We start from the raw sequence: 13,951 nt of genomic DNA on the forward strand, positions 1-13,951 counted from the left end.
AAAAAGGAGACAAGTTCAGAATTTTGAAATTCCCTACTAATATTTAAAGTATATCCTTTTTCAATTTCTCTACATGTAGCCTCTTTCCCTACTATTGGCATCACGGCTTGTAAATCATGAAAAAGTATTTTTCCATGCGCCTTTTTAATAAACATACATATATTGAAAGAGCTATTACGTCATACTATCTTACAACCCTCAAATCTCTTTCAACAACATCTCAATGTCGAAACGCGTTCAAAAAATATCACCGCTGAAATTCACAACTCGGCTGGCTGTTTGTCCTTTCGAGAGTAGCGAAGTAGATAAACTGGGTAGTTAACTGCATATTCTTTGAGGGCGGTGCGTACATTTCGTATTTGGTCCTGTGTATATGTATGTCTGTATGTTTTTATGTACGACGATATTTATTATTATTCACTGAAATCCTTACCTTCGAACGGACACCAACCCTTAACTTATTGCGCCTTGCCTTGCCGTTGCTGTTGTCGCTTTTATTGTTGGTTATTAAACCGTTACAGGCGGGTTAAGCACAAGTGCGGTAACCTTATGATCACAGCTGGCTGCCGTTAAGCACCAAAAATACATAATTTTCCCACTTAACCATCTAAAAGTGTCCGTTGCTAAGCATTATGGGAATTGAGTTTGAATTTTTATATGTATTTCGTTGTGATTAGGTAAGTGCGTTTGAATGTATAAATTCAGGTATGTATGTATGTGGACCAATTTCATTTTCCTTGTTGTTGGACAACAATCCATTGCAATAATTTTTGCGTCGTTTCATTGTGACTACAGTGGGACGTGTAGTAAAGCGTTTATTTACTAGCGTATATTAAATGTTTTAACCCTTTCATTTTATTCGCTGCGTAGGTTTAAGTTTTTTCAACTTTTGCGTTGCCCACACACAGGTGTTTCGTTTAAAACTTATGGGAACTAATTAAATATGTAGTGCAACGAAACATTGCGTTGTGTAAAAGGGGGTGTCATTCTTCAACTGCACGCCACTTTAAAACTTCATTTGCTCAATCTGCAGAATTCGGTTTTCACTTAAGCTTTCTTAAGGACCTCTATGCAATAGCTTCCTTTAAGTAGGAAGAAAATAAGAAATTAATCTATGATACATCCTACGTGACATGCAGTAAGCGCCAGAAGTGTGGGTTCACCTTGTGTTTTTACCACTAAAGATTCTTACACAAAGATTAGTTCCTCTCCTTTGTCAGTAACGTGCTGGAACAAAGCAACCCTCTGGAATAAATTTTTGCCAGCGTCCTTCTGTACGGCAGAATATTATTTACGGGTACACGGGTGTGGTTGAAGGGATAGAAGCCGGTATTCTATTTCACGTGAATGGTAGCAATAAAGTTATTGTCTCACTACATAGCATGGCACAACAGTTTGGCCCGCCGTTAATATATCCCTGAGGCTGGATCGGGGCTCCCGCTTAGGAAAATTGTGTACACGAATCTCCAGTTGTATGGCGTAAGGTGTCCCCTGTCTACTTCATTGATCGCCTAAGATTCATTTGAAGGGTTTCATTACAAAAATATAATATATATATATAAAAGATCTCTATGGTTTTTCTTCAAGAAGAAAGGCTTCTTAATATTAGTGAGATTATCTTTTCAATGAAATCAAGAAGGATTCTCTCGACTTTCAGTTACCTAATTAAAGGCGAAAAAAAAAATGAAAAAGACAAGCTTACGCTGATCTGTTCTCGAGCCCCAGACCTAATTAATGGCAGTTCACGGCTCTACCTACTCGGCTAGGGCGATTGCCGTACCGGCACTCTTCTATTTAAAAATATGAATTCAAAAGAAATTCCAGAAGACATTCATAAAATTAAGAAGAAAGACTTCGCTTTTCTTTATGAGAAATCTTTTTGCCGAAAGGATTTTTTATAGCGGTTTCGCCTCAGCCTACGATAACAAACTTGCCGAGACCAGCTAATTTTCAAAGACAGGATAAAACCATAGGCCCTCCAACTCGTCAAATCACATCAAAAACCTGGTTTTGCTGATGTGCGGATACTTGAGTAGGTATTTCCATTCTCTATAAGGGAGTTTCCTGTGCACTTTTTGACGATACAATAAAAGAGTTGGATACTTTAACAGCAGGGTGAATATTCGTTTTCCTCTTTTAATCGCGTGGGAGAATGCGGTTAGTGCTATTTGCGGGTTTTCCAGCTGTCCTTTCAAGAGGATGAGCAGGAAATGTCTATATGCCATTCAAATCTTAGTTTCACGGCACAAACTAGTAAGGTTGTAGCCTCCGGGCTCTAAAGTGGGTTGCGAAGTTAGCCGTAGGACCAGACCTTGGTTCTATAAACCCATTGAGACTTAGTCATCATCTTGCTTAAGCCAAAACCGTTAGTGAACCGTATAAATAGGAAGCGGTATAAATGGACGTCCACATGGAACTTCACGGATACTCCCAGAGTTGCGTAGTTAGTTATACCGACGGCTCCACAAAAATAAAACACACTCAAAAAGCACTTCGATAGCAAGCCACACAACGGGCACGAGCTGTTCTGGAGTAGAGGGAGAGGTTAATTTCGACACCTCCCGGGTCGTTACTCATGGCCCATTATGACCTAGATGGTACAGAAGGGAGAGTGCAGTACTAAGTGGGACACATTTGCTGAGTGGAGCTTCATCAAAATCATTTATTTCACTCTACTTCAGTGTACTTCTCTCTCTAAATACTTGTTTGTGTGTATGTATGCACTTGGACTTCAAAGTCTTTGAATAATTAATTAAGTAAAATATTTACTTCATTCGCTTTACGAATTATACACAATTTTATTATTATGTACTTCACTCACCTAATACTTTGGTGCGCAATAAATTGAATTGAGCTGCTTATTTTATCGGTGTTTTCTGATTTTGACAGCTTTGCCGACAAATCGAGCTATCGGCGGTGGTCATGGCGAGCTCAATGGTAATTGTTGATTGTGGCGGCATTTAACAAATTTGTAGAGTGCTAATTAATCAAACTCAATCACAATCAAGTTGCGCACAACCAAACTTACATGCATACACGCACTTCAAAGCTACAGTAGATTGTTTTCAAAGCCGGCAAACGGAAAACACACACTTAGTGTGTAATAGGAATGAAGTTAGCTCACCATAAGCGATTGTATTGGGGCACAAATCATGCAACATAATCATTTGACATTGCAACCGTCGCACAATGCCAGCAATCCCTCCACACAAGGTACACAAACACACGCAAGCACTCGGAGATAATCAGTCACTCACCTCACCTATTCGAGCGCATTACGCCATGAATGTAGCGCGCTGGCTGACTGGCTGGATGGCTGGCTGCTTTCATATGCAACGAATGCATTTCATCTCATAATTTGACGTCCGTCATCCACAGAATTTACAGCATTGAAGTACTCAGAACCCGACAAAACGGGAACACTTAACAAAATCTGTCTGACCATAAGTTTGTCTGGCCATACGTAAGTATGTGCACACAAATGCACGTTGCGCTGCCCATCCAACTGTATGATTATATGCTGCCTTGCCACTCTGTTCGTCCCCAGGCAGTGTGCCCCGCGTTCGTGCTCCTCAACTGGGTGTACCAATGTTTATTCAGTTGAAATTAACTTGACTCACCTCAACTCTAACGTCATCTCCTTTGCTGCATTTGCTCACATGCACACGCATCCATACATACATATGTACGTATGTATTTATTCATACACATATATATGTATGCACGAATATGCTAAAACATGAGAACACACACCGGCATTTAGCGTCCCAAATACACCGTTTTTCACCAGGTCTTTGATGGCCAAGCACGTCTGCTCTTCCATACGGGCATCCGTCCGTCCGTTCGCAGTCGGATCAACTATTTAACTACAAGAGTCTCTTCATTCAACACCCAGGTACCTATGCACCGTAGTTTCCCGCGTTTTTTTTAATATCTTTCTTTTTCAAATGAACAAATAGATGCCCGGTAAATGAGTGACTGTGTGTTCGCGCACCTCACCAGCCAATCCATCTATCCATTTGTCCATTTTGCGCCATGTCTGTGTGCTTGTCGATCGCTCTTCACAAACGTTTATCAATGTGACCGACCAGCTTCAAACATTTGTTCGCTACATTGATTCGTCTTCCCACTGCATGATGGAGGTCGCAGGCGCAAAAACCGTTTACGTATACGAGTACATACATTTACACTCACTGCAAAGCTCAATGCATTGGCTGTCGATACCCTGCAAAAATCGCGACTACTCCATGCACGCATGTAAAGAGTACTCCCTAAGGGTCAAAGAGTACCCAAAATTAACCGCAATGCGTATAAAAATTTGATTCAATTAACACTGCGATATCCTAGGGCAGGAGTTCCCAAACTTTTTTTTACCTCGGCACCCTTGTTGTGCTAAACAAATTTCGCGGCACCCCTACTGACATAAACAGCTTTGTAATTGAAAATTTAAACTTACATATACGCATACTTTGTTATATAGACTGTATGCAAGACTGTAACAAATAAATAAATACTCTTCAAATGTCTACGATAACAAGAAAACACAATGCAAACTTTATGCTCCTTTAGTTTTAATGTGAGGACTGAAATTGTTTTGATGATTGGAGCTTTGGCAATTTTACCCTGAAATCATTTGACGCTGAAATCTTGCTGGTGTATTTGTTTTTAACCGACTTCACAAAAAGGGTAAGGTTAGCTATTCGTCGGAATATTTTTTTATTATTTTTTTCTATATACGTTACCGGAAAGCTTTGGACCACGTTAACCGATTACTATAATTCTTAAATTCTTAGATGGGAATTGAAATGGGTTCTGTTTTTTTTTTTTGCTTAAAAATTACTTGTTTATGTACATAAGCATTTGTTGAAAATGCAGTCTCACATAGAAATATAAAAGTAAGGCCCCTATTATAAGTTGCATTTGACTGTGGTCGAAAGTGCTGATCGAACGAATTTTCATTTGGTATTATGACGCTCATTCGTTGAAGAATAGCGCTTGTTCACAATAATATATTTTTCACCGCTGAGAAGCTTTGTTTACAAATCGAGCTAACTAAATAGTGTGCTTTAACATACATATGTATGTAAATTTGTGCAAATGAAAAAATTTAATAAAAAAGAAAGCAAGTTTATAAAAACGTGGTAAAAATGAGTACAACGGTGTTCTGGTTCAACGATTCGGCAGAGGATGAGAGCTTGTTAAACTGGCCAGGAGTAGAAAATGTTTAAGAGGGTTTAAGTGTAGTCTTTCGAATATATTTTGACATAAAATATATTTAAGAAATTTGTCTACAGATTTATTAAAAACTTCCGACTGTCCAAAGAGGCCTTTGTTAGCCAAATCTATTTAAAATATTTTAAAACTATCAACAGCTTACGATTTTGTTCTCAGAGATCGTGTCAATTGAGTATTGGGATTTTCCCTCACAAGTAAAACCAGCCTTTCGAGCTTGTGTATAATATTCACGACGCACAGTGTAAGATTTGACCCATCTAGCTGCTTTTAATTCTGTAATTCGAAAACTATTGAAGATAGATTAATGAAATTTTGCACAAGGTACGTTATAAGATAGGCGAAGCTTTTTACAAAAAATTGGTAATTATAGTAATAACTATAATATAACTATATACTGTCACGCCACCGTATTATATAACTGCAATTTTTAAAAATGCAAAAACTGAAATATTTAACTAACTACAAAGGCAAAAATGCCCAAAATTGATATTTAGAATTTCCCTATAACAAGGAATTATAAACTGACAGAAATGGACTTAAAAATAAATATATATTTTTTTTAAATTATGGGCGTGGAAAATATCGATAAAAAAGTCAAGTTTGGTCAACAAAATTCGGTTATAAGTTCAATATTTCTTGTTCTATTTCCAAAAATGAGATACCATTGGAAAGGTAATGAATCAAGCTTTCTCTATTCAAAGCAAAAATACAAGAATTTGTCTCGGTCAAAATAAAATGCAAATGAATTACTCCAAGAAAATGAAATTTCCAGTAGGCCAGAAAAAAGAAAATTTCATCAAAACCTGCACTTTCCAGCAGCTAAAATTTCGCTGTTTAAAGTCTAAGAGGAGTGGCAAATAAACTGCGATACAAACTTTATCGAATATTGGCGGATAACGAGTTTTCGGGTCTAATAAAAATAATAATTTGCTAAAAATAAATTTAAGTCAACATCGTTTTACTTTAACATGAAATACTCAGTCCTAGTTTACTAAAATCCCAAAAATGCTGTTCGATAACCAGCGAAGATCGAAAATCGAATGCAACTCGTAATAAGGGAATAAAAGCCACTAGTATTTTTAATGCAATCTTGCCAACAGCAGTGTTTTATGCATACACTTGCATCTAGAACTCTCTTGGCTCCCTTCGTAGTATTTAATAATCAAAGTGCTGTCTTCACTGATGTCCAGAAGGTTTTCAAAAGCTTAATTGGTCATCTCAGTAGGTTTACTTTTCGGGCCACAAGAAAACGGGTTTGTTATCTAGCTGAAGCCGTCCTCGGAGTCAATGTTGGGAAAATATTGGACAATGGTTTTTTCTAAACCTTCCAAGTTAACGCTGGTAATGCGCGTTGACGCTAAGAAAATAATTTTTACAAGCAATTTCAAGAAAGCAATTTAAGTTATAAATGACTTTGATTTTTTGAATCTTATATGAAAATTGCTAGTGAAACCGGCTGTTATCAATTTTCTTAGCGTTAACTTCGAAGTTACATACGTTTTTGTGATTACTTCGTTTATTTATGGGGTTTTTTCATGCAAATTGCTACAAATTCTAAAATATACATGTCACCAATAAAAAAAAATCTCGACGTGCTATAAAAAACCAGAGATGTTTTTTAATTTCGCAGGCCTCTGTTATCTTCGCAGCGTCATCCAATACGGGTTTTAAATCTAAACCATTAAATCTAAGCATCTTCCAAGTCGCCAGGGAATACCGAGGGATCATACAGTGACTTCTCGTGGCGTTTTCTGCCTCTTGCTTCATCCTAGACATAGCTCCTTTCGTTTTTCCAGCCACCGCAAATATCCGCACACTTGCTCCATTTCAAACCATTGTTCTGTACAAATTTGTCGATAGCTTTAAAAATTTCGTCTCTAGTGGCGTAAGTTTGAAGCACCTCGTTCTTCTTTGGATGAAACGCGGAAGAGGTCTACAAATGTACCGAAAGTGGTTGTTAAAAGGATACGTTTTCGGCTATTTTTCTGAAAATTTTCTGATTCAATTTTACGTTGACAAAACGTACTGGGAAACTGCGCTTAAGAGCGAAATATCCCTTTGCTGCAAGTTATTTGTGTTGTGTATGGGGTTTGACGAGCCGCTGAAGGTAATTTTAATAAAAATCTAAATTTTTTGATCTCCAGGCCGCCATGTTAAAGTTTGATCAAACCGCTTGCGTTGTGTATGGAAAGTCTAAAGAATTTGTCCACACCACTAGTATACTCTAGCCACTAGCGGCACCCCAGGGTGCCGCGTCACCCACTTTGGTAAGGCCTGTCCTAGGGCACTCTAGCTCTACATAACATCAGAGTAGCACAAAACTAGTTCAAGGAATTACTCTATGAAATACCTACCTCTTGGCAACACAGCCCAATAAGCATCGTGTATGGATTACGATCGTTAAAACATGAGCAATTATCAGCTAGCAAAGCTGTTTTAGAGACACGAGTTGGTTCGCTACAGCTTACAGAGGAGCACTTTGTAAGTACTCCAATATGGCACAAATAGACCACATGGTCCAAACATTTTTGCAGGGTAGTCTGGTGTTCAACTACGGCAAGTGCTCTGAAACGCTAGACAGTAAAATAAAAAAAAAATAAAAAACAAATAAAAAAATACATATTGACTGCCTTTTGTTCATCGCTTTATTACTTTAGCAACCGTTTGGGAAAAGGTTTCGATATGTGAAAGTATGTACGAATACATATATACATATCTACAACACATGTTTAGTTGGATGGATCCGATTGTTCTTAAAAGATTTTTACACAATGCAGGTGCTATTTTTTACAGATTTTTAATTAATGCATTTTTTTTATTCATCTAAAAAATTATGGTAAGCGATATAATTTAAATATTGAATTACCCAATGTGGCCAGCGGTATGAAAGCAGCTATTGCATTTTATTAAATTTTTACCATTGCAGCCTGCCGATAAAGTTCACATGCCGTCCAAGGCAACGTCCAATTAAGCTGAGGTGTTAACTGGAGTATATGGATCACTTTCGTCGTCGAGGTTAATTAAGGCAGCCTTAAAAGCGGCGGGCGAAGAGAATATAACAAAGAAGCGAATGAAAAGGTGACGTGTTAAAAAGTCATAGGAATTAATGTCAATTGACATAAATTCACTTTTGCAAATAATTAATATCTTAATGAAAGTTAAATAAAAATGTAAAATTTTTAAATGGACGTTCCTTATAACTTACTCTAAATTCCAACCTACAGAAAGCACAGAAGTTGTTTTGCAAAAGTCCACAGATATGTTTAAGTGCAAATCTATCCCACTGGGAAAATAGGTAGGCACCTTACGAGGTAAGCCATATTTTCTTTCAGTCTCTAGTACGAAAATTGCCATAATGGCCAATGTCACTAGTAAAGCACAAAATGAACATCTCCAACGACACATTACGTTGCCAGATGCAAAATAACGTGCCGCCGAAGTTATTTCCAAGCGCCCAACTACTCCGAGCGATTGCTCTACGTTCTACGTAACTTACTTTATAAAGCGGCTCAGAAGTATGACTTTCTTTTTTTTTTTTGGTTGGGATGGTTAGTAATATTTTTGATGACATTAATACACTCTCATTTTGTGAATTTAAGCCTAAATGATAAAATATATTTTTTCCAACATTACTTCGATCGCAGAACAGCTGTGGAGAATACAAACCCCACACCGCAGTCGATGATGATGGAGTCGATGTTCTACCACCTGACTATGACGATGTACGAACAACAATTACGCGCTTAAAAAACAACAAAGTTGCTGGAGTTGACAGTCTGCCAGCTGAGCTATTCAATTACGACGGCGAGGAGTTGATAAGGTGCATGCATCAATTCTTGTGCAGAATATGGTCAGATGAACGCATGCTCGACGACTAGAATTTTAGTGTGATCTGCTCAATCCACAAGAAAGGCGACCCCGCCATTCGCGCCAACTACCGCGGGATCAGCCTTCTAAGCATAGGTAACAAGATCTTTGCATCGAGTGCATTGTGTGAGCGAACTAATCGGGTCTCATCAGTGTGGGTTTATATCTGACAAATTCACCATAGACCATTTCTTCACAATACGCCAAATCTTGGAAAAGACCCGCGATAAAATGATCGACATCATTTATTTGTCGACTTCAAAGCCACTTTCGACAGCACAAAAGGCGTTGACTATACGCCGCGATGTCTGAATTTGGCATCCCCTCGAAACTGAGATGTGTAAAATGACGTTGAGCAATACCACCGGTCCCGCTTGAACACTTTGCGCCCTATGGGTCATTATGGGTTTTCTTGGCTTACCACTTGTATAACTCTAGTCAAAAAAAGCACACACGGAATTTCACTTTGAAAGTATATCTTGGGTTTATTTACAAAATCGGGGGGCTGATCGGACACGTCCGTTCGGGGTGAAATCGTGATAATTTACACATCAAAGTAAAATTGACAAGTTATGTGTGTGTGTGTGTATTACAAGTGTGGTGTGTTTACAGAGGTGGTGGAGAAGTTAAATGTCAAAGTGTTTTATTTACAATAGTTAGTGTGAATTTAGGTGTGTGTGAATGTGGAGTGGATGATGCGACATCTGCTGACTTCGGTTGATGGTGGAGTCGGCCAGCCGCTAAAATTAGAAAAGATCTCCAGGATCCGTTTGCTATAAAACGGGCTTTCAGAAAGTGAAACCCCTTTTCGTGTGATTTCTTTAATCTCACGTTTGAGAAGATAATAAGCTGCAGGACTGAACCGTTCCGGAATAATATACTACAAGAGTGTGCAATTGCTGGTGTATGCCGATGACATCGACATCATCGGTAACGAAAATCACGAAGTGTGATGATTTGACTTTTCCAAGTTGGATAAGGAAGCAAAACAATTGGGTCTGATGTAGAGATGGGCACGAGCCGGGCTTTTGGCAGGGGCCCAGCGGCCCCCTGCGTAAGCCCGGGGGTACGGGCCGGAATATTTGCTGTCAGCACGAGCTCGTGCGTGCATGGGCGTTCAGTAAAATTTCATAAAAGCACGAAAAAGCCCGTTGCTAATACTATAAATTTAGATAAGCGTTTGTTTTTGTACAAAAAAAAATAGTACATATTAAAACTCTTTTGATAAGAGAAAAGCAAAAAAAGAAATATTTGGAAACCGATAGATAAAATAAGATACTTAGTAGATTTGTTTACATATTTGTACATAAAATACCTTCCACTTTTTCTACTTCCCAGAAAATATATTATAAAAATCTTTGATTTGAAAAATTGATTCGCTTAAGTAAATATACATATGTACATAAACATAAAATTAAAAATACGTACATATGTATGCATACAATAAAAGTTGGCTCTTTATTTCCACATCGTGTCCCGTCGTGCCGGGCCGGGCCCTACTAAAATTCTTAACGTGCGGGCTCGTGCGTGTTTTTGAAAGTTGATTTTGCACTCGTGCACTCTAGTCTGATGGTCAACGATCTCGCGCCTTAGCACTCACGTCAGTGTTGACAGTTGCCCCCCTTTGTGTGACAGCATCAAGGCTCACACCAAAAAAAGGAGAAGTTCGGCCAAACACTAACTTATGTGCGGGGAACGGATTTTGTGGAAATTGCCTTTTTTCTGCTAAAGAGATATAGTATATTCGATTAAGAATGTCCACGATTTAGCTTTCCCTGACTCCATATATTTAGACTCATTTGATGATGCCGCTTTTGCTTTTATAGAATATTTGCCTTTTTCGCCTTTGTTACCTTTAATTGTAAAGGACAAGGAAAAACCTTTATTCCTGATAATTTGAAAGTTTTAAACGGTCCACTTTTACCAACTCACGTCGAGCGCACGTTTAGTACAATCAAGGTTTTTTTTTCGCGAAAATCGAATGAGAATATTTCCAGAAAACTTCAAAATGCATCTTGTGGTTCAATGTTATTACAAGTACATATAGAGATTAAAGTTCTGTGAGTTAAAAACTCGAAAGGAGAAAATAGTCAAAGATTCGAAGAACAAATTTTCCATATAATGAAACTACACCCTACTATTTTTTTTAGAATACAGTTATGCTTTTCTGAAATTCTTTTGTTTTTCTGAAATACATTTGCCCTTTTCTGAAATACATGTTTGTATGTAACAATATGTAGATTATGCACTTCGTATCCATGTAAACTTGTTTCCCAGTATGTATGTACATTTGTTTGTGCAAGGCACATTTTTGTACACATAAACATATGTACCATACATGCAATACATACCCAGTACGGCGTAGCTCTATTAATTACCTCAAAAAAATTAGTTTGTTTCTACTTATGCAGCAATCACCTAACAGTCTCATTGAGATAAACCAAATGCTCACACTATTGATACATACCTTTGCAAATATTTCAGTATACATTAGGTGTAAAATCATCTAACAGCTCAAACAGGCGGCAGCGTTTATCCGGATTGAGCTTTAACTGTGGGCAATTAACTATTTCAGCATGAAAAGTCATCTGTAAAAGAAACATACATACATAGCTTGTTCACGCTTGCCTGGTTATCAGGTTATCTGGTTATGTGGTTATATTTTTTATTCAATTTACAACAATAACATGCTCTACAGAATAATAATTTTTAAACAGGTAACCTGATAACCAGGCAAGTGTGAACAACCCAACTGACTTTGCATTGTTTTAAGCCAAATGCATTTTAAAGTAAATGAAATTAAATGCAGAGTCGGTCAATCTATTTGCTGCTTGCACACAATTCAGACTGAGCGAGCAAAGATGTTTGCTTCAATTAATCGCAGCCAAGAATGTCCATGTTCGAACCTCATTAGGCCGAACATTCAATTTAAAATTTTTAATTTCGGTTTTTATTAATTATGAAAAAGCATCTGTGAAGTGCAGAACGAAAGCGTAATCAAACGTCTGACTTTAAAGTGCTTTAAGGCAAATGCGTTTTAACGTAATTGAAATCAAATATATTGATCAAAATAATTGACTGATGCCTAGGACATCGCCATGTTAAAGTCAACAGTTCGTTCCAAGGAAGAAAGTCAGATCTTCAACTGGTTGTGGTGGGCAAAAAACTGGTTGAACATCGATATTTAAACTAGTTTCTTTCCGTGGGTAGGTATGTAAGCTTGTGTCATGCATACTGATTAGGTTTTTTCTTATCACTTCTACTTAGTTACATATGTATCATATGTCCATATATATGTACATATGTACATACATATGTCCATATATTTATACGCATATGTTATGACAGCGTACGCGCATAAAAAAAATCGTTTCTTCTTCTAAGGTAAATTTATTTGTTTTTTCTTGTTTTGAGCTGCGCGTTGCGCTGTCACTTAGGCCAACAATAAATGAGTGGCCCATTAGCTCAGTTGGTTAGAGCGTCGTGCTAATAACGCGAAGGTCGCGGGTTCGATCCCCTCATGGGCCAAAATATTTTTTTTTGTAATTTTTTTATAAAAGAATTTTTCATATAAACTATATAATCAACATTTCAAATTCATACCAAATTTATAAAAGTTCAAACAAAATTTCGTCGAAGCTCAAACATTTGAATCTGAATTTAAAGAAAAATTTTGGGTATCCAGTTTTATGCTCATAAGATCTTATTATAAAAAGGTCCAAGTTTTTATAAAAACATTGTTCATATAAATCATATAAACAAAGTTTCAAACTTTATACAAAACTAAGAAGGCTTAAAAAAATGTTCATCGAAATTTCAAATATTTAGTCAGAATTTTTTGAAAATTTGTTTTGGTATTAAGTTTTATAGCCAGGTCAAAAATTCGCCAAGAGTATTAGGAAAAAATTTGTTGTCAGCATTTTTTTCAGACTCTACCACGGTGTTGCTATGGTTACTGGTAGCTAATGTGTAAAAGATTTTTTTCTACCGCGATTTTTCGTCGAGTTATACGAGTTTAAACATGCAAATTGCAGACCTTTTCCTGAGTCACAAGTTTTCTTAAAATTCTTGTCTCATGTCACACTTACAGGTCTATTCTGCACGTTACCGAAGATTTTGTGACCGGAAAATTGTATTACCAAAAAATGTTACCACTTCTTGTCACCGTGATTCTAGGTACGTTGGTAATGCAGTGAAAATATTCAGCAGTTCAGCTATGAAGATTTGTGGAAATTCTTTTATTGCATATTTCACGGGGCAATATTTTGTTACCAGTTTATGAGATGGTAACCAAATTTACCGGTTCCAAGAGCGCACAGAATGCGAAAAAGGTTTAAAAATTGACAGACACTTTAATTACCGGTTACAAAATTTATGTTACCAGCGCATAATAGACCTGTTATGGTAGAAATTCAAAAATTGCTGACCTATTGGAACTTCTTCCATGTTTTTTTATGGAAACTTTATTTTTTTTGCAAAAATTTACAATACAAAAAATTTCATTGCATTTTTTAAATAATGTACATTTTGGTTTTTTTCGTAAATTGCCATTTTCGATAGGAAAATGAATTAGCAACACGAGTTTTACGGGATGTGCATAGCTCAGTGGTTAACGCTTCTGACTTTGTACATTGATAAAGTGGGTTCGATCCCTGCTGAAGTCTAGAAAAAAGAAGTCTGATGAGGAGATGTGGTGATCTCCGAAATAGCTGCTATAACCTCTACCGCTTAGACTTTGTTTCTTTTTCCATTTTTCCTAATAAAATAATCGGTACAAAGCTCAATAAAAATATTAAAATTAAATGTTAATAAGCCACAATAAATTTTTTATTTCAAATTTTTTTGCAAA

The 13,951-nt window shown here is 37.0% G+C and overlaps 1 non-coding gene across 1 annotated transcript; it reads left to right on the forward strand.

Annotated features, from left to right (window-relative positions):
• Positions 1 to 12,556: 12,556 nt before the first annotated feature.
• Positions 12,557 to 12,630, forward strand: Trnai-aau. The gene has a single exon. It is a non-coding gene; the product is annotated as a tRNA-Ile (tRNA).
• Positions 12,631 to 13,951: the final 1,321 nt, after the last annotated feature.

This window comes from Rhagoletis pomonella, unplaced genomic scaffold (assembly GCF_013731165.1).
Source record: "Rhagoletis pomonella isolate Grant_MI unplaced genomic scaffold, Rhpom_1.0 Rhpom_scaffold_00013, whole genome shotgun sequence".
Taxonomy (NCBI): domain Eukaryota; kingdom Metazoa; phylum Arthropoda; class Insecta; order Diptera; family Tephritidae; genus Rhagoletis; species Rhagoletis pomonella.